Here is a 27,703-nt window from a genome sequence, read left to right as displayed (position 1 = left end):
AATCATTGTAAATGCTTCAATAAAACAAATTTAATCAAATCAATGCACCTAAATTTGTTTTTGTTTTTTTAATTGCGTCGGTAATTGTGTCAAATAGACCATTTCTTTTCTTTCAGCCAAGTTCGCAATAGCACATGAAAAATAGAACAAACAAATAGCTGAATTTCATACGTAGTTTTTAATAAACTTGCCTTTAAAACATTTTACTTCTTTCAGTCTATCAGAAACTATGAGACATGTGTTTGCTACTTAAAAAAAATTTGAAAACAATATGTGCTTGTGAGCAGAAGACATAAGAAAGGAGAGATGAAATTGAAAATAAGATTAGATATCAAGCAACTATACGAAAGAGCTCGTTATAACATCCAGAGACGACTGTTTCGCCTTATAACTTGGACTCGTGATTTCGGCTGCTCAGCCTAGAATCACCGTAAGAGAATTCAGTTCTATACACCTCATGTAAAAGCTTAGTATATCTTCACACTTGCATCTAAAAATATTTCAGCACTTCAGCATATCAACGAGAGATCCATAAGCTTGGTACTGCTCTAGCTCGAAAAAGGAAGACAAAAGCTACGGTAAATACTAGAGTTACATCTGTAGAAACTATTCATAAAAATTTTTAAAAAAATTTAAAATTTAAAATGTCCGAATATTTTATTTTTCTGGGAGGGAGAAGATTATGTTTTATACATTTTCAATTATCTGAAAATGTATTGTAAATTATTCAATAAATATAAAATGAATTAATGAATATTGAAGTGTTTTACTTACGATAATTAAATTTAGATTTTTTTTTTCTTTCATCAGTTTCAAATATTATATAAATTAATCTTATTAAGCTTTATTATTAAGCTAATAATAAAGCTTGAAGTCTCTCTGTCCGGATCTCTCTCTGTCTGTCAGGATCTCTGTAACGCGCATAGCGCCTAGTCCGTTCGGCCGATTTTAATGAAATTTGGCACAGAATTAGTTTGTAACATAGGGTGTGCACCTCGAAGCGATTTTTCGGAAATTCGATTTTATTCTCTTTCTATTCCAATTTTAAGAACATTTTCCCGAGCAAAATTATCATAAGATGGACGAGTAAATTACCAAGTTATCATAACGTGGAACCAAAACATGGGCAAGCCAATTGGCTAGAAATTAATCATGCATTATTTGAAAATATACAGGCGAACCAAAAGCCTTTTAATTTTCTACTACGGACAAAACCGTGCGGGTGCCACTAGTTAAAATATAAAATAAACACATGACACATAATGTTAAGAATTGTATAACATGCTTTTAATGGCCAACACTTGCACTTGCATGAAAGATAAGACTTTGTTTATGGTCAGTTGAAAAATCTTTACTTTTTGTTTTAAAGTAGAACAAAAGTAGACAAGTAGACTAGAGGATACCCATGCCGAAAATTATCCTGAAACAGTTTTTTTAAGACCGAAGACTCATTTATGCCACATGAAGAGAATAACGCTACTTCTTTTTAAAAAATGTCACTGATATTTTTGGAAGGGTAAAAATATTCAAAAAATTCATGAAATTAATTTGCTTCCAAAACATCTGACTCATCTATTACGTTCTCTCTTTTTTTTTTTTTTATTAGCTTCACTTGTATGTTTGTGAGTAACTCTCCTTTGGACTAATAGCTAGTGGCTTATTACTGCTAGTACACATTCCACCACTTTATGAGCGTTCGCGGACGAGCGGTCAAAGGCGCGGGTCTTCGCTGACGTCCACCTCCAGGAATCATTGGGTGTGCGTTCTAATCCCGTCTACACCGAAATTAAATTTATAAACTTGCAACTCAATTTTCGCCCACTTTTTGCGATCGGATTCTTTTAAAATGTGGAAGGCCACCTCAGATCCGATGACAATGCAATATTCTATAATCAAATTAATTTATTAACGATAAGTTATTACTTCATTCTTACTAAGACGCTTTTATTAGCTTTTAACTTGTATGTTTGTGGATCCAACTTTCCTTTGGACAAATAGCCAGTGGCTTATTAGAATTACTTACACCGTACAAATCAGAGCTGCGGAGTGTAGCAATGTTTTCACATGAATTTCTCAGAAAGCATTCAAAATGTCTGATGCAAATAATGCAATAGAATACTAAGATACATTCATTATAAAAATCGAACACACGCACAAAGATTTCATTTAAGAGTTACAAGTGTTAGCAATATTTAGTATCTAAATCTTATTTGAAATGAAATAATAGTTTTAAAAAAACTAAAAAAAACACGCTTTTGTAGCAAAATGAACTAAAAAGAAAATAATAAAATAATAGTTTAAAAAACTAAAAAAAAAAAACACGCTTTGTAGCAAAATGAACTAAAAAGTTAAAAGTAATCTTTGGGTGGCAAGTATATAAAGTAATTGACCAAACAATTAATTTTACTGTATTAAAAAAAAAGTGTGGGGGGGGGGGGCTTCTTATCAGCTGTCTTAAATTTCTTAAACTTGTTATCCATGCAAAAATGTAAATAGGCAGCCCCAAACGCTTTTTTTATTACAATAAAATTAAGTGTTTTGTCAATTACTTTATATACTTGTCATTCAAAGATTATTTTTAACTTTTTAATTCATTTTGCCACTAAAACGTGTTTTTTTTTTTTTTTTTTTTTAAGGTTTTTTTTTTTTTTTTTTTTTAATTTTCAGTCCTATGTATTTATTTATCCTGCTTCAACATATGTTGTAAATTTTACACTTATTTTAAGGCTGTTTTCATTCAAAAATGTTATAAGATCAAAAATATTAAGTTTGTGGCATTTCAATACCTTACATTTTACTGTGGAGAAGCATTCACGATGCTTATTATTACTGACTTATGATAACACATTCATTTAGTATTGATATTTCATGGACACATTGTTTCATACTAAAGTTTGATTTTGATGAGCTCTTTGACATTTTACCTCGATGCTTTTTTTATTAAGTGAGGCTTTAAACAAAAGAGTTCAAATTGAATTTGTTTTACTTATGATGATTCATTTTAGATTTTTTTTTTTTTTTTTTGTCTTTCCAATCATCAGTTTCATAGGGTGTTCCATTTTAGCTTGCAAGACCTTTATTTTCACAACCGTTAGTCCTAGATGTAATGCTTATAATTGCAAAAATGTTCAAAATCAGATGCAAGGTTAAGATGTTGAAAGTTCGAAGTAAAAGTAAAAATCAGTCAAAAAATACAAAATATAACTTTTTATACGGGCCCCAAGACACCTAACCTATATTTAGGGAAATATAATTTCCATTGAAAAAGAATTCCAACACAAAAAGTTTGAAAGTAGTACGACCAATGTTCACCGAGTAATGAAACGCAGCGTTTTGTGACTTAAACGGCTTTTCACTCGCCGTATAACACCTTTTGCGGGAAAATATAGTGGTTAACAAGTGTTTAAAATTACATATGTGCCTAGAGTGTGATTTTTGAAATTATTCGAAGTTTTGTTGTATATTTTTGCGTATCACGGCATAACATTAGCATTTATTTTTGAATAGCAATGAAAAATATAAATACCTTGTTTTTCTTACTTTGACGACCTGTCATTCTTCTGAAAGAGCGATAAATTCCAATCTCATCTTCTGTATGGTCCCTTGAAACTTAAACTGGAATATCTCCTTGAGTTTTGGTCAGACAAATATCACGTTTTTTGTGTTAGTAATAGTTTTCAATGGATATTATTTCTCTAAATATTATCTAGGGGACTTAGGGCCTGCATAAAAAGTTGAATTTCGTTTTTTTTTTTATTCATTTTTATTTTTGCTTCAAACTTTCAATATCTTTACTCTGAATCTGATTTTGAACATTTTTGCAATTGGAAGTATACATCTAGGACTTACGGTTGTGAAAATAAAGGTCTTGCAGGTTGAAACGGAACACCCTGTATATATGATATTAAAGTAACAGCTAAAGTGTAATTACAATTTGTATTCTTAGACTAAAAACAAATTTGTCACTTAACGTATTTGACTTTTAAAAAAATCATTTTTAAAAATATAAGGCGATGGATCCTTCATTTTTTACGAGACATTAGGGGAATTTGCACTGCGTAATGAACAAAAAGCTTTTTTTCGGGATGACTTTCGCATGAAATATGTTGGAATTTTTTATTTTTTATCAGCATGCCTTTGAATATGAGTCGCTTTAATAACGACAACATGAAAAACAAGTAAAATTCTAATGGCTTTTTTTACGGTCAACATTTTTTTTTTCCTCTTCAGAAGTGCATCGTGTTTCTTTTTGAAATGCTGATAGCTGTGTAGAAAATGCAAATATGTTTTTTACATAAAGGTTGCATAAAAGCGTGGGGTCATTTCATGTAGAAAACATTGAACATGTGCTCGATTTTTAAATATATTTTCTAATTAATGATACGTTTATGTATTTTATTTCCCATAACAGGTTTCAAAGTTTACAAATATTTTGTAACTAGTATAAGAAAGTGCTAGTTTTTTTTTTTTTTTTTTTTTTTTTTTTTTTTTTTATCATATCTGTGTAGCACTTTCGAAATATTTTTTAGCAGCTCCATCTATTGCAAAAATCCACCGCTCCATCTATTTATTTATTCATAGTAAAGAGATAAAGGTCTATCTAGTAAAAACTACTGGGATGCCTTAGTTCCCAAATCGATTAACTCCACTTCTTAAAAATATCATCCTTTCTGCTTTAATATGGCTGTATCAATGCTTAGCATGTGAATTTATATTAAAGTTTTAGTTTAGTACATTTCTGACCTTATGATGGCAAAAAACGTAACACGAGGGCCTTTTTACTCCTATTGGTAACACCATCTTCTTCATAACTGTTCTCTACTTTTTGTTTTATGGAGTTAGTCGATTTGGCAAGCAAGGCATCCAATTATCTGTTGAAAAACACTTTTTTTTCTTTATTTTTTTTTAATTTGTAAAATTACAAAAACAAAAATCATTAGCTTTAAAAAAAATCCCTTTCTCGTTTCAATTGGGTTTTTACAAGCGAGTCAAAAAATATTTCTGCAGTTCTACTATTTCTAGGTCCATGGGGTAAAAAGTTGTCAAAGTTATATGAAATGAAAAAGTAATCTTTTTCTTGAATATCTTTACTATCAAAACCTGAGTGCGTCTGTCTCTGTGTGTGTCTTTAACCTTTTTCCTCCGAACTGTCAATACAGAAACCGTTAGTTGCAGGAAATCCAGAAAAAGCCATTCCGCACTGTCTCGTCTCTTGAAATCTTAAGTGGCATTAAAGGCATTATTTGGAGAATTGCGTAAAATCTAGAAGAGCATTGTATTGCTGATAAATGATATTTGGGCGACTGATATCATATTCAAGACAACCGGCGCTAAAATATCATTCCCAAAACTGAAAGCCTTTATAGTGCCTAGAAGTACAACTTGAGGTCTTCGTGTAACACAGCAAACTGTTTTCTATGCTGTCATGCCTTGCACCATCCCCATATGCCGCTTGATATTAAATGCCACATCAGACACCATGCCTTGCAGTCTTCACACGCGTTTGACTAGATCATGATCACTGTGACTAAATCGAGATTCATCGTTGATGTCGCACTCCAGTTTTGCAAGTGAGGAAAAAATCCAATCGACACTACCTATGTTGTGGGGTTGACGTCATAATGGACTCCGGGTTGCGATACCAACGTCTTCCAGTCGTCTTCGAATGGTTTTTCTTGATACCTGGAACGTGCTAAATGGCGTAAAACCGATGTTATTGACGTTGTTTGTACGAAAGGGAACGTTCTTATGATTGTGCGATCTTCGCGCTCATTTGTGCTCCTGAGACGTACTAACTCTCTGCAACGGAGTACGCCACATTACGTGATGCGTTTTCGCCCAATATCGAGCTACTACCATATCGGTCCGGCCAAGTTGGTGGCCGATACGCCTGTACAACCATGATGCTTCGCTGAGATCTATTGTATGCACGTTTTAAAAGTTCAACAACTACTCGTATTGGTACCGGTTACATCTTAAAGGTTGTCCTATTCACGATAGCGTCCATACGAGTCGACAGTTCCGTTGGAACAATCCTACACCGTGAGCAATCGCGCTCTCAAAATTTCGTGGCGCTGCGCATCTTGCATGCGCACAGCGCGCTTACCCTTGCCTCACTGGAGACAAAAATATGAATCATTTTCAATATCTCTTACGAGGCTACATTTCTGCCGAGTTTTTTGATTGTAGCTCAATTTCTTCTTGAGAGGCATATATTTTTTTTGTGACGAAGTGTATTCTCCAATAACGGGGTTTAATTCTCGCAAGAACAGAAGGTACTAACGTTAAGTTTCGGAAAAATGTGTTTCCTAATCTTCAATTTATTTTATCGATACTGTTCTGTTAATTTGCCACTTTGCGCTCAATCATAGTAACGGTGACGATATCGAGATCAAATGAGAGCACGAAATGTATTTAAATATAACTTAAATATAATTTTATTACTCGACACGATTTCGATATAAAAGACTTTTTCCCTTTTTCCCGAATATCGTGGTGTTATATGGTGTAGAATGCCAATAATGGATAACGATCCTTTTTTTCTCGCCTAACGGACTTTTGAACTTTCATTTTATATTTTATTCAGTACGTCTGACTTAGGTTTTTTAGAACGATATCTGTTTTTCTTTCTTTTTCTTTAAATCCCTACTTTTAAATCCCTACCAGAGTCGAGCCCAACAGCTAATATTGAATATTGAGTGAATGTATGTACTATTAGAATTTTTGTAACAGCTCCGGACTTTTCAGCCAAACAGGTGCAATATCTATACTAATAATATAAAGCTGTGTTTTTGTTTGAATACGCTAATCTCAGGAAATACTGGTTCGAATTTAAAAATTCTTTTTGTGTTAAATATTCCATTTATTGAGGAAGGCTATAGGCTATATGGTATCACGCTATGACTAATAGTGTACCAGCAATAAATTGAAATTAAAACAATAATAATCATGATATATTTTTTGTTGCATCAATAGCTCGAACTTTTGTTGCCCAAACACCTCAGTCAGTAAAGCGCTCAGTCAGCAGCCCTAAGTTCTCGGATTCGAACCCGGCTGCGGTCGGGAAGATTTTCAGCATTTATTACCCGGCTTATTTAAAAACTAATTTATAAATCAAGGGTTATCAATTATTTTTTCAATTGAATATATATATATATATATATATATATATATATATATATATATATATATATATATATATATATATATATATATATATATATATATATATATACACATATATATATATACACATATATATATATACACATATATATATATATATATATACACATATATATATATATATATATACATATATATATACATATATATATACATATATATATATATATATATATATATATATATATATATATATATATATATATATATATATATATATATATATATATAGGGGCGGACTGGCTGACTTTGGCCCAGTCGGCAAAGAGTATTTTGGCCCACCTCTGTAAATTAAAAAAAGTTAAATTAGCCAGTACCGGATCTCGATTCTTCCGAGTCGAGCAAAGACATTAAACTACCACCAATTCCTATTTTCCTTCAAGTTTCTAAATCAAGTTTTAAAGTTCTAAAAAAAAATGAGAAACGTAAAATAAAGCTAACACTGAAACATTTTTTATGAATCTTAAAAGAAGGATACTAATGGTTACAAGTCTTAAAAGGCACCTCTTTAGGCTTCTATACTGACAACATAGGAAGGACACGAGTAAAGGGAGAAATCAGGTAATTCCCTCGGAGATTTTTCGATATTGGTTGATCTATATAGGCATAAGGAGAAAAGAATCGGGAGAAGGGGTTCTAGTTCCCTTCCAAGCGATGTTTTCAAAGTTGATGTCAAAAACCGTAATTTTACAATTTTCAATAACGTTAAGGAGCAGGAAAACAAGGAGTTGAGGAAAGAGGTTGCCCCGCGATTTTGTTTTCTTAACTTTTTTTCGAAATAGAAGTCTATTTTAGTTAGGCTCACCAGATTTCTGAAATGCTCAACTGGGACTCCGGTATACCCCCCCCCCCCCCCAAGCTCAGCGCGTATTCAAAAAGGTACACAACCCTGGTTGGTTTTTAGAGTTTTAGAGGGTTATTCATTCTTATTGTTACTATCAAATGGTTACTAATTATGAGCCTAAACCAGGGGTAATAAATAATACATTACACAAGCAGATACATTTAAAAAATTTATTTCACATGTTGATATTTTTAAGCTACTTTAATAAGGAGAAAAACCTTGAATGATGAATAAAAATTTGAACAACAGTATTTACGCATTCTTTGCATTTTAATAGTCTTTTTTGCTTTTTATCTTGTAAAAATCCACACAAGCAAATCCCATATTAATTTTACAGGTCAATGTTACAAATCTGTACCTCAGAGCCAGACAAAAGTAAGTCCATAATCGCTACTTTACAGGAGAAAGGGAAAACATTTGTCTGGCTCATGCAAAGGATAGGACTCGCGCTCTTGTAAATGATTATAGATGATTTTTTTTTCTTTAGAACTACGTTTGCATGGCTCGATTTGAAGGATTATACATACAATGCAAGTAGAAAATCGCAATTTTCGGATACCTCAGTCTGGCTCTGAGGTACAGAAATGACAGTTATTTTAAAAATTCCTTCACAGTTAATTGTTTTTAGACTTTTGGTCCTCTGTAACCAAACTTTATCTTTTCCCGGGACGGGAAGTAAACCGACCGGGACATCGGGATTTTGACCGAAAACTGAGACTGTTCCGGTCAAACCGGGACGTCTGGCAAGCCTAATTTTAGTCTATCTCTGTTTACAATAGAATGTCGAGGGCTCTTCCCAGAAATTCTCCGAAATGGGAAGTTTTAGAAATGCAGTTTTAGGTTACTCTGGGTGAAATTAATGGAACAGGGAAGCATCGGGAGCTCTTTACGGAAACGTTTCGACTTTGAACTATTAAAAAACGCAAAACTATAATTGGTCTCGTTTGAGAGAGGAGGATGTTCAGTGACCTCTTTTGGAAGAATTTAAGAACTGAAGTATATTGTAACCAATTTTAAACCACATTTAGTTACTATAGGGAATCCGGCGACTAACCTTCAGAATTTTTCGACATTGAAAGTTTAGAAACATAATCTTGTAATATGTTTGAAAACATTAAAAGGAAAGGGTACAGGTTTCTCAAGTGTTTCCCCCGATATTTTTTAGGATGGCGCCGTGTCCTTCCGCTTTTAAGCTAACCTTTGACCCTTAACTTGATAAACCCCGTTGCTCCTTAAAAATTTAAACAAGACTTCACAAAAGCGAAAAATTTTTAAATGGTCACACAAGCCTGTCCTTGAAACGTCACTCTCTCGTTTCAATAACTTATCCGCAAGAATTTGATTAGAGTATACGTATCTGAATGTTTTTTGCATTACCTTTAAAACTAAACATCAAAAAGCTTTTCAATATTTTTAAAATAATTATTATCGAATTCATTTGACCTAGAAAACCAAAAAGTAAAAGGAACACCTTTTTTGTTTTACAAAACTTCTCTTTTAAAGTACCATTTTATCTGAAAGTGCACTGCCCCTTTTTTGGTCTGGGGGAAACACTAGTTCCCCTTGGGCATTTCTTTTTGAAACTGAAATCAATTTTAGGCTACAGTGCAGATAAAAGGGTTACGGAGTTCTCCCGAGAAAATTTCAAAAAGTGAAATTTTAAACTATCTTTAGTAACTTTAAGGGGATGGCGAAGGTTGGAAGACTTTGTCTGGCAATTTTCGATACTTAAATCTGAAAAAACACAATTGAAGGCCTTGATGCCAGAACCAGGTAAGTGCAGATTCACTCCTTTTTTGGTAAGACTAACAAATAACATCAATGTCCAGTAGAAAGGCTAATATATTCCCCACATTATTTATTAGAAAGCAAAGGTCTGATCTTACATTTGTGTCCCGTTGTTCACCAATCGGAACTTCTATATTTTCCATACACGAAAATAAATTTTAAAAAAAAGTTTGGACTAAAAACTGGTTCTCGCATCAAAGTCCTCAAATGTAGACTTGAGACTATCGTTGGTGACTTTAAGACTAAAGGTACTTCATGCCTGAAATACCTTATAGGTAAGTTAGGTAGCCCCCCCCCCCCCCCCCCGTCAAGTATAAATCTGGTCCTTATTATAACTAATGTTGCTCAAATAGAAACCTTGCCCCCTTGGAACTCAGTCTTAAATCCGCTTATGTTCAGGAGCTCTCTCACTTCTTAGTCGACATTTTGTCCTGTTTCTGATTCAGTTTATCGTTGTCCAGACTCGTATCGCGATAATTTACAATTGACCAATGAAATATCTTGCCAACTGACAGCATTTAGTTGAATCTGTCACAATCAGTGAACACCAGGGACGTGCACAGAAATTTTGGGGCCCGTCACAAATGACTTTTACGGGCTCCCTCTAACTTGTCTTACTTGTCCAACTTACGGGCCCCCAACGTCCCTACATATATTTTACCCCTCATTTAAAAAATCTCGGACCTCCTTCAGGCTCGGAACCGGGCAAACAGGGTTCCGTCCCACCCCCTCCGTGCACGCCCCTGCTCATGTATCAAATATTCGTTTTTGAAGCTCTTTTTTCGTCCCGAGCCCCTTTTCAGGCCGCGTTGGACCCCGATTTCTCTGGCCCTCTTCTTTTTCCTCAATGTGGGAGCCATGGCCCCCAGAGCTCTAAAACTGGAGAGAAAGTTGATAAAAGAGGAAAGCATTCGCATGTGTGAACTTCGACTACTTACTTTAGTCCCTGCTTAGGATGGGAAAAAAAAAACCTTTTTCCAAACGCTTCTTTCACTTAAAGTAAACGAATTACATGTTTTTTTTTTTTACTTTTTTTAAACTGACATTTTAAAAAATGTTAGAAGTGAATTTAAATGTATTACGTAATAAAAAAAATTGCTTGAAATGGCCCTCGACGGTTGGCCCAGTCGGGGATCCCCGACTAGCCGACCTGGCCAGTCCGCCCCTGTGTATATATATATATATATATATATATATATATATATTGCGATTTTCTTATTTAACAGAATGCATCGATGTGGATAAGAGTGTGTAATGTTTTACTATACAATATATCATTGATATATCATAGCGTGATGTACTTAAAATAGTTTTTTAATGCATTGTTTTATTAACGCGGGTGAAACCGCGGGGCACAGATAAAAGTAAATAAAGGAAAATATAAATTGTTTCTCAATATTATTACTGATCCAGGCAACGCTGGGTATGTTTGCTAGAATACTTGCAGAAATAATAAAATAATTATTTCTGCAAGTGCATAAGTATTTTGAAGCCTTACATATCCCCTCGCTCAGTGTCAAAATAGTTCCAACGTAATGTAAATATCCATTATTTCATTTTCTTAATTTAGTGTTTTTTTATTACTCGGTACTCTTTTAGTGTTTTATTCGGCGTGAGGCGCTTTTGATGGGTTAAATAAATTTTCGATCTGCACGCGTTAAAGTTAATTACGCCAAAAGTTCGTTTAAGGCTGTTCTAAAGCGTATTTTAATTTCTTCTACTGATAATTTGATTCGTAGTCGTCGAAAGATTAAAATTTAATTTAAGCCACTCAGTGTCGCTTTTTAAATTGATTTATCGTTTGATTTGGAACTTTGTTGAAAGGCGTCAGAACTTTGAACAAGCAGTTGGCTCAACGGGAATTTTAACTGTTTAAAGGTTGAGCATTTATGACGTTACGCCTCCAGGTCTCACCGTATAAAAGAGCTAATTCTGTGAGAAAATTCTGTGGTTTTGAGAAAGCTAAAAGTAGAAAACTGGCTTTCTAGCGAACTCAGAAAGATGGTTCTCTAATCCTTATTGCTCTTTGTGTAGTAAATTAAAACATGTTTAATGATATTGCTTAACTTCATTAATTAACGAGAAAGGTATTCGTGATTAAAAGAGGATGTATTATTCGCATAGTATTTTAATTATTTGACAGTAATGTCACATAATATTTCTTGTATTCGTCTTTTAAGAAAAAAATTTCCGTGCATAAATCCTATTCAAACTACAGAAAATTTAGCATTTCACTCCACGCAAACGTTTTTGACAATGAAATCGTCAAATGGAATTGTGGCGAGATAATATTTATCGTCTAACTTTAATTACAATTTGCAGCGTTTATTATTTTAGTTTGTATTTTGCTTCAACTGTTATTTCGATGAAATTCTTTAGTGGCAACGCTTGTTTTTATCATTATTGTTTACTGCTTGAAATTAGATGTCGTTCTATTCTTCATAAGCATTAAGAGGTGTAAAATAATTCGCAACTCCAGAGCTCGAATACGCTACCTTGTGGTGACTAACAATACTAAAGAAAAAAGTAAACATTCCATTCCACGTGTTTTTTTTTTGGGGTGCATTACAGGCTGCAGACAGTTTATGATGTAATGTAATTTCAGAAGAATAGAAAAGAAAGCTCCACAAACACAATGAAAAATTACTGTCATTCACTAAGCGTCAAAGCAAATTATAAGTTACGGCATTTGTTTGTTTTACCTTTTTCATCCGCCATTAGACAGTGGCTGCAGCGTCCCCTATAGTTTATTGGAGTAGGCTCTACAATAACTCGATAACAGGAACCTGCTCGTTGACGAAGTTTTTACATAAAATTACTCTATAGACTATTTCTTGAGAAATTAGCTTATGCTATGTTTTTTTTTTCCTTTATATTCTTTTTTTCTTCTTTTTTTCGGTAACTAGTCCATAAGAAAAACAGCCATGCTATTTTGAGCTCTTAGCCGGTGCTGAATCTTCTATGTAGATACTATAATGCTAATTAATGTGAATTTTTATTGTTTTTCTTTGTTTTGTTCACTAACTTCAAAAGTTTATTTTCATTAGTAAACTTGTTGTAAAAATTTGGTGATAACATTTTTATTCCTAATTGAACTTCATAAGAATTTTACTTCCATAACTCAAAAGAATAATGTTAGAAATGTTAACAGACAAGAGCTCTGAAAATTATGCTGGACAATGAATAAATAAATTCAAAGCCAAAAAAGCGTAGTAATGTATTAGAAAAAAAATAGATTAAACTGTGTCAAATCATTTTTTTGCGTGTCCCGCCCCCCCACGGGGGGGGGGGGGTCTGCGAAGTTCGTAATTTTTCCGGAGGGGGTCCAAGGAGGTCTGAAGTTTTGGAACCTCTGTTTAAGATCATAAAAAAATCATTTGCGTCTAAAAGCATGGTCGGGGTTTTTTTTTCCCTATTTTTTTTAAATCATCCAATACCTGGAAATATAGTCTGAATTCAAAATTTCTTAATCACTGAAAATTTTCACGACATGGTGAAATTTTGTCATTTCGAATGTGAAAATATATCAATAATATTATATGTGACGAAAGTATACAATAATCTTGTATTTCTTAAGAGATTTTTATTTATGAATAGCATCACGAATCTAAAATATTTTTAATATAGACCGCATAATAAGCCTATGATAAGCATAAATATGAAAAAAGATGCAAATACACAACGCTATTTAGATATTTAAAACAAATTCTTCCCATTCAGAAATGAGTCATAAAATCCAAGTTTAGCTGGAGTTAAATTGGAGAAGATGGAAAATTAATTTGTTAAGAAAATGTGTTAAATCATAACAAAATGACTGTTTTTACTGTATATGGTACACTGGACGTACATCCGTAAAGCTGAATCGTTATAATTAGTTGATATAAATGGCTAGTCCTACAAATGTTTATAAGTTACTTGTTTCTATATATTATGTGCTAAATCATAAGTTACTTGTTTCTTTATTATGTGTTAAATCATAACAATGAATATTCTTACTATATGGTAAACTGAACATCCATAAAACTAAATCGGTGCAACATTGTACGAGAGTAATAAGTTACTTGTTCCGCATACAAGTAACTTAAAAACACTTGTAAACGCTGTTTTTAACAATGATGTGTAAACAAGAAAATTACAAACGCTGAATCGCATACAACACTATACGAATGTTTATTACTTGTTTCTTTATTTTTCTTTATGATGTGTTAAATCCTGAGTTACTTTTTTCTTTATTGTGTGCTAAATCATAATAAAGAACAATCTTAGTATATGTGGTAAACTGGACATATATCCATAAAGCTGAACCGCTGCAACTGGTTGAAATAAACGGTTTGTCCTACGAATGTTTATATGAGTTGTTGGTTTCTTTATTTTTCCTTTTTTTTTTCCTTTCCAAAGAAATATTGATATTCTCTTTAAACAAAATGTATTGGTTTCAAATACTTCTTCCTTATCCGAGTTGCTATTCCTTTTAAAGTAGGGCAGGGATTTATCAGGAGTATTAAAGAAAACTGATGAAGTCGTTTTGTAACTCATATTCCATCGATTTCAGTTTATCTTCTACCATCTGCCGAAGTAAAGGTGTCACCAATCGGAATGTCCTCCTTTGAGACATTTATGTGCAAACTAAGAATGTGTGTTGCCATTCTTTGCTATAAAAATCAGCACGGTGCAACCAGCTATCAGTTATCGAGCATAGCAACACTGGGAGCAGTGAATAGTCATAATCAGCCGATCTTTCTTCGAGAAAGTTGTATTAAAGGGGGAGAAAAACACGATTGAAATTCGATGATTCACATAAATGGTATGTTTCATCTGACATTCTTCGTAAAAGGGAAATCACTCATGCATTTTTGTGTCCAGCAACAAATTGAAGAATAGCGAATTGACAACAGTTACGAGTACGTGCAATCGTTCAGTGTGATTCGTGATAAACAATTTTTTAAAAGCATTTCCTTATTATTCATCGCGTTTGCAAGAATCATGAAAATGCAGCCATTAGATCACCGATGCCTCTAAACTTTTAAGATAACTAATTTTTTCAAAAGTTGACAAATCTATTTTGCTACTGAATTCAGAAGGTTATAACTTGATATAATACGCACATGCGCGGAGAAAAATCAATGATTTAAAACTTCATGTATCATTAAATTGTCTCTATTTTTATTTGAAATGTTAGCATAATGATTCTCTTGTATGCTGTCCAGTTTTCTAATAATTTAGTAAGGCACGGTGGAAAATTCTGCGTGCTATGAGTCAAAAAACAGGCGACAAAATTGATATCTTAGAAAGAAATGTTTACATCTTTGTATATACATAAATGATACTATGGTGATACGTATGGCACGTAATAAGTTTACTTATTACGTGCAATAAATGTCCAAAATTATTGCACGTAATAAGTAAACTTATTTCTGAAATCCACTACTGCCAATTATTTATAAAAAATTTTGATACCCTATTTTGGAAAAAAAAAAGGAAGAGTAACAGTTCTGTCAATGGTGGTGCTGAATCACTAGTCGGTATACTCTCTAAGAACATTCAGTGTTGCAAATTTTACCTGCAATTAAAGACAAATATATATCTGAAAACGGAAGTACTTATATACAAAATTCCTACCGAATTTGTAATGAGTGTAAATGAAAGAGTATGTTAAAGAACTTAGGATAGAGAATACATTATGCTGTAACGCATGAGAAGGTGACAATATAAGTAATAAGTTTTACCACCCTTCATCAAAACAAACAACAATCCTCAAATCAAAAATAATTATATTTATGCTGAATAATAAATGTTAATTTAACAACGTACCAAAGAATGAACACCCCCTAATGGATGAACATTTGATACAGGAAATGTAAAGAATTCCCCTTTATTCAAAAACAGATAATTGCGCAATGCAACACACCATTTCAAATGTCTTTGCTTTCGTGTGGTCGTTCCACATTGCACGTACAAATTTTGCTTCATTATCTTTTAAAACTCAAAGCGGTTAATTCACTTAATGGACTGACAGACCACAGGAAACCTTTCTCCAGCTTACCTTGTTACTTTTTTAAAATTATTTTTACAAATTTGCAAAACTTCTCAACTCACCAATATTTCAAAAAATCTCTTACTTTACCTTGCGACTTAAAACGTCTATGTGTTTGAAATTTTAGCTCATTACACTTCATACATATCTCCAGGTGAGATTAGGATCAAAATATAAAAGAAATACAGTGAAACTCAAATTTTACGTGTCTCAAAGGTCTAGGTTTCTAAACGTAAAATACGAGAAAAACGTAAAATGCGGGAAATACATAGCAGCAAAACTGATGATGGACCCGATGAAAAAATGTTAAATACAGGAAAAACGTAGATTCGTTGTTCGTAAAATCGGGGTTTCACTGCCATGTATAAAACTTCAATAGCGTTTTTTCTTTAAGTTTCTTTATTATTGAAACACTTTATAAACATCCTGCATTTAATTTTAACGAATACGGGATTTTTTTTTTTAATGGTTTTGCTTTGCATGAAAAATATAATCTAAGTATTACCTGATTTACAATTCAGTTCTTTTTTTATTCTGATTGCAATTCGCTGATCTCTTTTCAAGGACATAATTAGGCGTCTAAAATTATACACATTGCTAAAAATACTGAGAGATAAAAAGCCCAGTAGGTTAACGGATTCAAAGGCCACCAAACGAAACCTCTGAAGTTTCCCCAATGAGAAAAAAAGCGACGTTTTCCATTTCCCTGGAAATATTCTGATTAAGTTGTCTACATGAGCCGGGCGGGGCTTCAGCGATCCGGTTTTTCCGGCACCATTTCCGGATCCAGGTCCTGGACAAAATAAAAGGTTTGAGAAAAAGAAAAGCTTCCGTTATTTTGAAATGCTTTATTTGTTCGTGGACTGCTTTATTTGGCACTGCTCTCCGAGAATGCTACTGTTTTCCAGTTTTCTGCATACGAAGCCATAAAAGGAACAAATGAACTGGGTACTTGCCGGGTTGCTGAAGTTGATGAATAAACGCTGGGCAACGAACGAATATGCTTGATGTGTTTCTTGTCGAAGTTATTCTTTTGCTGATAGCTTGGCTGAAGATATTGCATACAGTTTGTGTTTTTGCAATTTAGAATAGTATATGGAGAACACACTTACGATGAACACAGTTATCTGAAATCAATATACTTTTATTTATTTTATTTATTTATTCATTTTTATGTATTTACTTTTTTTATTTATTTTTATCGTTATTAATGTAATAAGCTAGTATTTTTCTGAAGATATTGTATAACTTGACTGAAGATATTGCATATAAATGTGTTTTAGTGAGTTAGAAAAAGTAAATGGAGACACAGTTATCTCAAATGAATATTTTTATTTATTTACTTTTATCGTTATTTATTTATTAAGCTATTCTGTTGTTGTTAGCTTGGATGAAAATATTCCATACGTTTTGTGTTTTAGTAATTCAGAATAGCATATGAAGAGCACATTTACAATGCACATTTTATCTCAAGTTAATATCTTTATTCGTTTGTTTTAGTTGATTTTAATTTATTTTATTTTAGTATTTATTTTTATTCTTTTTACTCATTTATTAATTATCGTTATTTATTCATTTATTTGCAGTAGTAAGTCTTTTTATAGTAGTAAATGATTCGTTCATTTTGTTTTGAGTTCTGTCTTAGAACTCAAATGCAACTCTAATCCTTTTTAATACAGTGTGAACCTTTTCCTTTTAAAAGCCACGTAGTGAAACTTAAATAAGAAGGCGTTTTTTTCATTTTATTTTATTATCATTTCTTTATTTTTATCGCTATTTATTTATGCATTTGCGATAGGGAGTCTCTCTTTAAAGGACGAAATGAATTGTTCATTTTGTTTTTGAACTCTTTCGAAAAACTCTAATAATTACTAATACTTATTGAGTCACTATGAGCCTTTTCTTTTTCACAAATTACGTTGTGAAACTGATCTAAAATCTTTTTTATATTAATTTCATTATTATTAATAAATTTATTTTTTTCGCTATTGTATTTATTTATTTCCAGTAAGTTGAAGCCTTTTTTAAAAAAACAAAAAAATTGCCTATTTTGTTTTGAATTCATTTTTACAAAGTTACAAATTCTTATTGAGGCAGTATAAACTTTTTTCCTTTTCACAAATTAAGCTGTGAAAGTGCTATAAGAACATTTTATATACAGGTAGTTACTTATTTATTTTGGAAATAGGAAAAATATTTTCCAATTTCACAAAATTCATTCTATCAATATATAAGATGTTCTATAATTCGTTTTTTCTTCTTTCTTGCGGCCACAGGAAGACATGAGACGTTCACAAAAAATATTTAAAAAATATTCTGTGGTAACTTGTGTAAAAAATCATAAAAATACTGTAAAAAGTTTCTTTCTAAAGACATGACCTGCTCTAAACTGTTTAGTAATCTATTAATGCTTAGCCAACACATGGTTTTGCTAACTTGTAGTGACTTCAAAAGGTATTGCTTCAAAGCTATACTTTTAGTAAAAAAATCCTTAGGCATTTAAATAACAGAAGACGAATAACGAGGAAAAAAAATCATGGAAAAAAAACACTTTACAGTTATGCTTTTCCTTTAAGACACATAGCGAGTGGGGCACAGACTTCCTCATAACTTTTTAAATAATTGAACTTGAGGCATGAAACTTCGAAATGTTTGAAGTTTAAAAATTAATAATGAAAATTGATAGTTTAGTCATTTTTGAGGTTATTTGACTCCTTAAATCAGGATTAAAAGAAGCTGCACATAGTGAAATTATAAAATAAATTAACTGCATAATTTCTTCCTGTAAAAAAGATAAGGGAAATTGTCAGCACATGCTTTTTTATCTATTTTTCCGAACCTCAATTTGGAACACTGCATTACGTACAAGTCTAGTCCTTTCATGCTTGCTGCAACCATTTCGAAAATATTTCATGATTTTCAGTTTTTTAATAGTAAATGCGCAAGTCACAAGACTAAACTTCCGCGTCAACCATAGCAGTAGATGTGGAATATAGCGGTGGCTGAAAATGGAACCGTCTCCATTATCCCCTGGCGATTCCAAAGTAATGCGCTTCCCCATTAGCTGCCAGGACGAATATTCGAAATTCCCTTTTCCGAACTGCCCTTTCCGCCTGGATCGTGGAGAGGAGCGCGCTGCCTCCGGGGCTCCCTGCAAAAGTCCACTCTATTCTAATTAAGCGAACACGCTCCGTTTAAACTGTCATTTGTCCACCAAGGAAGCGGAGCATCCGGACAATGGCCGACGCTCGTTTATTAATATTTCAAAAAGGACTTAACGTATCACTACATCTTCTACACACAGAAACATATATATATATATATATATATATATATATATATATATATATATATATATATATATATATATATATATATATATATATATATATATATATATATATATATATATATATATATATATATATATATATATTAGGATGGTCCTTATTTATATGGGGATAAAAATTTCGGAATTCAACAAGTGACGCCCCCTAGTTTTGTGACACTATAATAAAAAGTAATGTGTGCAAAATTTGAACTCGATCGGTCAATAATAACACGTGCCCTTAGGCGGTTGAATTTTAACACTTATGATAATTTTCCCACAAATCTTCGAGTTTTTACTTCAGACCCAGTGCATCGTTTCTCCAAGGTTTGCAAAATATTTTTACAGTGAGGTAGCACTAAAATTAATCTTTTTAATTACTTTATATCATCTAAAGATTTTACGTTGAATAAGAATGAAAAAATGCTTTAGAAACTTTCCTTAATCGTCTCAATGTATCTCGATAGTGTGTATTTTTTTCGATAGTATTGGACGGTCTGTAAAATGAATTGTTTTTGTGACTCATATTTGATAAATTAGTTGTAAAATTCTTCGATTAATTGTGCTCCTCTTTCAGTTGTATCATTTACAACTTTCAGTATTTTAACGATCTCTTTACCCTTTAAATAACTTCCTTCACTTTGCCCTGAATCAGGATCAAATCGGAAAAAATCTTTTAGTATTTGTAACTTATCAAACAGTTTTATTGACTCATAATTGATTCTATAAAGAGGAACATTTTTATTTAGAAAGTATTCCAAATTATCTACTGTTATCTGAAATTTTTTATGCAGTCATCAGATACGTCTTCTTTATCACAAGCATTTTTTGGACTAGTCTTTTCCTATCTTCAAAGTTAATTCCTTCATCCAATACGGACAAAGCTACTAGTTTATCCCCTAAACACCATAAGTGATTTATGAATTTTCCAATCACTGCTTCTGCTGCATGTCTGTCGTCATTTTGTACGCTACTAGTTCTTCAGACATATTATATTATTCAAAGAAGCCTCGGTTGGGTTACTGTGAAAACCCATATCTTCATACAGCATTTAACTGCAAAACAGCTTTGTAAAACAGCATTTACGGGCTTTCTTTTCATGTAAGGTCAATTTAAATTGTTACCTAAACATAAAAATTTTCAAACAAAAATTCCTTTTGCCACCCATCTGGCTCATTGATAAGCTCCAGGTTGCCAATTCCTACCGAATTTGTAATAAGGTAAATTAAAGAGCATATTAAGAATTTAGGGTACAGAATAACTTATGAGCAAAAGTATGAGAAAGTGAAGATATAACTTGGTAAGTTTTACCTGCTTCCGTCAAAACAAAGAACAATCCTTAAATAAAAAAAAATAAATGTAATTATCGTGAAAAATAAAAGGCTCTTAAACAACATTTAGGGCAGACGGACCAGAAAATGAATATGTGATACACAATTGAAAAATGTTCCACCATTTTCTTAAAAAACAATTGCATCATCATTTCAAATGATTTTGCTTTCGTGTCTTCTGTCTACCCTGCATGCATAAATTTGTAAAAGTTGCTTCATTATCTTTTAAAACTCAAATCAGTTTATTCACTTTTTTTGGAATAGCAAATGTACTTACAGACAAAAGGAAAAATCTTTCATCAGCGCACTTCAAATCTTGTTACATTTTTATGATTATTTCTTTTATTAACGCATGAAAAAAAAACCTCACTAAAATTTTACATAATCTGCAACTTGTACTTGTGACTGAAAACATCGAAACTTTTTAAATTTATAATGAACACAATGCTAGATTATTACACTTCATAGACATCTCCATCACATTTTGTTCTCTTTGTAACAAATCCGAAAGTCACTGTAAAGGACATCTTTCCCCAGTTTATTCAGAGCACATTTTTAAAAGTACCAAACAGATCCGGTTTATTGTCAGGAGATAAATCGATTTGAGAGCACCTGAGACAATGAGGGTCTTCCAGACGCCGTCTGAGAAAGTTGTCTGTGTGACGAATTTTCATGAGCGAAAATTTTGTGTTCTTCGCCACAGTGGATAAAAAACTAACCCACATTCCCCTCCCCTCATTTTTGTCCAGGTCAAATTCAGTTAGCTTCTCCTTCTTTAAAGCTGAATTTATCTATTGTAAATCTTCTAAAGAACTGAAAATGCTCATTTTCATAACAATTGAAAAGTAAATGATTAGCACAGACATTTAAGCTCCGAAACATCTTTATTAGAGGTCAAATTACGCAATGTGTTTTCAATACTTAACAGCTAAATAAGAGGTAGTGAAAAGCAAAGGGATGTAAGCGGCAAAATTAAAAATTTGGAGATAACCAGTACAAATGGTAGGTCAACCCCTTCTACGTCTTGATGCAAGAGATAGTACTAGAAGCCTGGTACTGCTGTATAGCATGATTTTAGAAAAGAAATTCAATGAACGCCTACCTAGGACGTAATCTTTATACGCGTTTTACTCGAAATCTGAAGATGTTTACTTACATCCCTTTGCTTCTCAGCGCCTCATATGATCTATGTAACTTTTTTTTTGCGTTTTCTTCTTTGTACGAGCTTTTAAATGCAAGAGAAATAATTTATCTTTAAACGCTTTCAGTAATTTATGTTTAAGATTAAATGAAAAAAAAAAAATTTTTTTTTCATTTTAACTGTGGATTAGGGGTTCATGTTGACTGATCATGATGTGTAGCAGATTGAAAAGTAATGAAAATTGGAGAAACTCAGACTGTTTTAAAAAGCTCTTACATTGGATTAATTTTTAGTTGAGAAAAGAAACTTATACCAGATAGATTTGAAAATACTTGAAAGCACCAAGACAAAAAGAACGTTGCATGACCGATGAGGTTTTAGAAAAAACGTTGCATTTCAAAGATATCCTGAAATTTATAAACATAGGCCATACATGCTCTAAAATGGAATCTGTACCATTCGTACCTGAAAATAAGTGCCGAATTCTGATATTAACGATGGGAATGAGAGATCTTTCCAAGCATAGTTTTTTTCAACGTAGACATAAGGTATCAATGACCTTTCGATACTATGTAGTTTACAAAGGTCTATGTGGAAGTGTTAATTCATCATTGTGTTCATAAACAGACATGAACAATACTGAATAACGAACCTGTCCTCTCGATGCAAGGACATTATTGAAGGTCAAAGTTTAAGTAATTCATATCATATGATGAGGGCGTAATCGACCAAAATTTTTGAATTATCCTTAGCAATCTTGCAGAGTAATGATGGTGTACATGAAACATCATAAAATAGCTACGCAGAACATTGATGAACCTTTTGCCACGTCGTTTTTCGCAGCAAAGTCTATTGTAACCTTACAAAGGTTTTTACCAATGCGTAAATTCACCTAATAGAAAATTGTGAATTAAGATTCACTCTATCTTAAATAGTCTATTATTGCTCAACATTACATATTTTATGATTTTGTCATCACTTAAATAGTCATTTGTTGGTATCCTTTTCAATTTGTTCCCCTTTTAGATATATCTTTTTAATTGTTTTGTTGACTAAAATGCATTTGAGCGCGATATTCAGTGCAGCATCAGTCGCTCTTCTCAGCAGAGCTTTCTTATTTTTAATTTGTATTCCAGACTGTTACGAAAGGAAGTAAATTATTTTCCAAAAGTGTTGGCAACCTTAATTTGCATTAGGTTTTTCATTCGTTCATTCCTTCTTGCAACGAGATCGCGTCAGCAGAATATGCAAATTGCCGGTAGCATTTAAGCTCCCGGCACTTTGCTTAATTCTCTTCTCTTTCAATTTCAACCCAAGTCAGACTTGGTTGTTTCTTTCGTCAGCTCAGTCGAGTCTGTCCGTTTTTGCCGATAGTTTCGGCTTACTGCTCTTGATATGAATATCATAGCTCAGTATGTTTAACGTTTCATACTTTGACTTAGAATGTTAGATCCAGAAGTCATTTAAAGTATTATGAGCAACTTAATAATGTAAAGAGCGTATTCTCAATATTTCCTTTAACATGTCATTGTATATATCATAGCCATAATAAACAAGTTACTTTTTAACTTTGGCTCTTCATGAAGTTGCACAAGATAAATATGCTTTTTCAAGAAGTATCATACGTCCTGGTTGAGCTTCCACTTAAAGTTAATAAGCTGAGCACTTTTAAAAGCTCACAGTTTAACAAATCGGTTATGGGCCGTTTGCCCAACCTGACGAGATGGTATGCGTAAATTCTTAAATTTTTTTTCAACATCGAACGTGATACAGAAGTCTATCAGACGGCGGGCCAGATAAATTTTTTGCTCAACATGGAAATCTCGAAATTAAATAGGGAAAATTATTCCACATGGCTAAACGATATGAAAGCCTTGTTAATGAGCAAAAATTGCTGGAGATTAGTTACCGAAGTTGAAAAAGAGCCAGGTAAAGATTCACCGCAAACTTCAGACTTTTGTAAACGCAGAGACAAAGCATATAGTTTAATCTATTTGCACATATCTGATGAATACAAGAATTTGATAAATCAGATTGATGATCCTTCTCAAGCATGGAAGAAATTAGAACTGCATTTCCGACCAGACTCTCGTGCACGAATTATTGATTTGACAGACCAGTTTTTCAATTGTCACATTGAGTTAGGTGAAGAGGTTGATATCTATGCAAGTCGACTAAAAACTCTTATCAAACAGTTAGAGGATTTGGGAAAACCTATCCCGTCATATTATCAGTCTTTCCAGTTGATCCGTTACTTGCCTGCTGAATTTGGGCAGATTGTACAGTCAATTTACAGATGGAAAGAAGACGAATTTACGTTTGATAAAATTTTGACTGAATTACTTGCTGAAGAATCACGTTTAAAATTAGTGCAAAAGGACTCTGAGTCATCGGCTATAGCTTTTCAAACTTCCATTAAAGCGGGACAGAAAAACAAAATAAAATGTAGTTTTTGCGGGAGATGCGGCCATACGAAAGCGAAATGCTTCAAAAGAAAGAAGCAAGAATCGAATTTTGTTTGCAGTGTCAACTCCACAGAAGAAGCATCCAATGACTGGTACGTGGACTGTGCGTCGACCCATCATTGTTGCAATGACCTAAAACTCTTTGTGCATTATATTCCAAATAATGCATCCAGCCTTACAACAGCAATTAAAGGGCCAAGCTGTCCGGTTGAAGGAACTGGTAGAATTGTGCTACTTTTGGACTCTAAAGGTAATAAAGACAAATTAGTTTTAAATAATGTTCTTTATTCTCCAAACTTACGGAGAAATCTTTTATCTGGTTCACAATTAGATAAAAATGGTTATTCATTTGAATGTAAAAATGGAGTTTTAAATGTAAAATCTAAAGATCAAAGTAGAATTATAATATCTGCAAAATGTAAAGACGGGCTTTATTCTTTCTTGCCCAAATACCCTAGAAGCGTAAATGCAAAAACTAAAAATAATAAAATCTATAAATGTAAAAATGTAAAGGAACTTAACAGTTTTAAAGAACGCGAAACTGATGATTTTTCGGCGAAGCCGAAAAATCAGATTCTTTTTTCTGAAAATGATGTAAAAGTAGAGTCTAAGTCCGGAAGTTCTAATTCTAGTCAGAACTCCAACAACTCCGGCGATTTAAAATCTAAATCTAATAGTGTTTTTTCTAGTAGAAAATTTGACAACAATTTAAATGTATGGCACAAACGTTTTTGTCACATTAATTTTAAATATATTGTTAACACTAGTAAAAATAATGCTGTAAATGGGTTAGGTGATTTTAAGAAAACTGAATTAAATTGTGAATCCTGTAAAATAGCTAAATCTAGACGTGTCTCTTACAAGCCGTTGAATAAGATCAGATCAGAAAAACCCCTACAACTAGTACATATGGATCTTTGTGGAAAACTTCCACATGTCGCAATTGGGGGATTTAAATATTTTCTGTCTATAACTGATGATTATTCTCGTAAAGTCACTGTTTTTTTCCGCTGAAGGAAAAGAGTCAGGCACTAGAATGTTTTAAAAAGTATCAAAAAAGGGCTGAAAGGTTTTTGAATACGAAAATTGTAAATGTCCGAACTGATAATGGACTAGAATTCTGCAGTGCCGAATTTGAGACCTATTTAGATGAACAGGGTATAAGACCAGAACGTACAAATACGTATACTCCAATGCAAAACGGGGTAAGCGAGAGATTCAATTACACAGCTCTAGACGCTGTAAAGGCAATTTTACATTCCAGTAAATTAGGAAATCAGTTCTGGGCTGAGGCGTTACTATGTTTCACGTATGTGTGGAATCGTGTTTGCCATGAAGGTCAAACTTTAACACCTTTTGAACTTTATTCTGGGCGAAAACCTTCGGTCAGGCATTTGAAAATTTTCGGTAATCCTGTTTTTCTTGGAACCCCCAAAAATTTAAGAAGGAAACTAGATATGCGGGCCAAAAAGGGTATTTTCGTCGGGTATGCTTTAAAAACAAGGGGATATAGAATTTGGCTTCCTACAGAACGGAAAATTGTGGAATCGATTAATGTTAGATTTGAAGCAGAATCTAAGTGCAGTGGAGCCTCACTGGACCCAACTAAGTTTCTGGATTCGTCAGATTCCGACAATGATTCTGATCGGGAAAGTTTAAGTGAGGGGGACAATGATGTTGTACCAGTGTCCGTACTGGAACACGATGAACAAAGTACTAGTCAAATCCTAATTCCAGATAAAATTGTTTGGATTCGGAAAGCTGTTCCCCGTCCTGACAAATCACGAACTGATATCTATTATTCAATTGAAGGTGCAAACGCAAGACTGCGGTCTTATAATGATGTTGAAGCGTTTTGCAGATCTCACAAAATAGAATATTTAAAAGAAAATTTTGATTTCAGTGGGAAAAATAAATTTTCAGGGAAAGTAAATTTTACAGACATGAGTAATTCAGAAACATGACTAGATGTTCGTATACCAAAATCTTTCAATGATGCTTTAAAAACACCAGAGGCAGACCAATGGTACAATTCAATGTCGGATGAAATTCATACTATGCAAACCCGGAACGTTTGGAGTCTTGTGCCTAAACCGGCTGATTCCAAAGTAATTGGCAATCGTTGGGTTTTTACTGTGAAAAGAAACGATAAAAATGAAATTGTTCGTTTCTGAAGTCGCCTGGTAATTCAAGGTCATAGACAATTAAAAGGTATTCACTATGACCAGGTATTTAGTCCAGTCATTGAATTCTCATTGGTAAGATTATTTTTTTCTATCTTTGTGTGTAAACTGAATTGGATTCATCATCAATTTGATATAAGATGTGCTTATTTATATGCTCCGCTAAAGGAAAACATATACATGTCACAACCCCAGGGATTTCAAGATCCTGAGAAAATTGGTTATGTTTGTAAATTAAATCGTGCAATTTATGGACTTCATCAATCGGGTCGTGAATGGTTTTTGGAAATACATAATGTTCTTATTGGTTTAAATTTTAAGAAATTATCATGGGCAAATTGTGTTTATATTTTTGAATCAAGTGTAATTTTAATACTTTATGTTGATGATATAGTAGTATTTTGTAAAAATAACAAATGTCTGAATGATATTATTATTAGTCTGAAATCTAAATTTGACATCAAAGTACTCGGAAAAACGCAAAAACTTTTAGGCGTTGAATTTGAGGAAATAGACAATGCATTATTTATTCATCAACAAAGCTATATCAATAAAGTATGCAAAACATATCAAAAATACAATTTTCCAATTGTTTCTTTGCCGATTGGTGTAGGAACTGTACTTTCCAAAGATCAATGTCCGAATTCTAAGGAAGAAATTGAAATGATGTCTAAATTGCCTTACCGTAACATTTTAGGTTGCATTTCCTTCATTGCAAGTAGAACGCGACCAGATTTAAGTTACGCTGTAAACATATTATCTCAATTTCAATCTAACCCAGGTTTGAATCACTGGAATATTCTACTGAAACTTCTTGGCTATTTAAGTTACACGAAATCTCTGAAATTATGTTTGTCTAAAGTTTCAAATTTAAAAGTCGAATGTTATAGTGATGCAAGTTTTGCAGCAAGTCGCGATGATAGAATTTCGATTGGCGGAATGATTTTATTCATTGATCAATCTCCTATCATTTGGAAAACTTTTAAACAGAAATGTGTTAGCTTATCAACAATGGAATCAGAATATGTGTCACTTACTGAAGCTGCAAAGGAATTAGTTTGGATTGTTCGCATAATAAATGAACTTGTAAAGTTTGAATTTATTCAGATCAAACCACAGTTTAACTTACTTTGCGACAATCAAGCAGCAATTAATTTTTCAAATTCGCCAATAGAAAACAGTAGAACAAAACATATAGACATCAGACTTCATTTTTTAAGAAATTTAATATTTGAAAATTTGTTTGATTTAAATTATGTGAATACAAAACAAAATTTCGCGGATATTTTTACAAAACCTTTGAACAAAATTAAATTAAACTTTTTCATAAGAAATTTTTTAAAATGAAAAAAAAAAAAAAATTTCGAAGTCCAATTACATTTCCATGTGTACTTTGGCAAATTT

This window comes from Uloborus diversus, chromosome 4 (assembly GCF_026930045.1).
Source record: "Uloborus diversus isolate 005 chromosome 4, Udiv.v.3.1, whole genome shotgun sequence".
NCBI lineage: Eukaryota > Metazoa > Arthropoda > Arachnida > Araneae > Uloboridae > Uloborus > Uloborus diversus.
The sequence above is the reverse complement of the archived record's forward strand: the minus strand, read 5'-3'. Positions refer to the sequence as shown.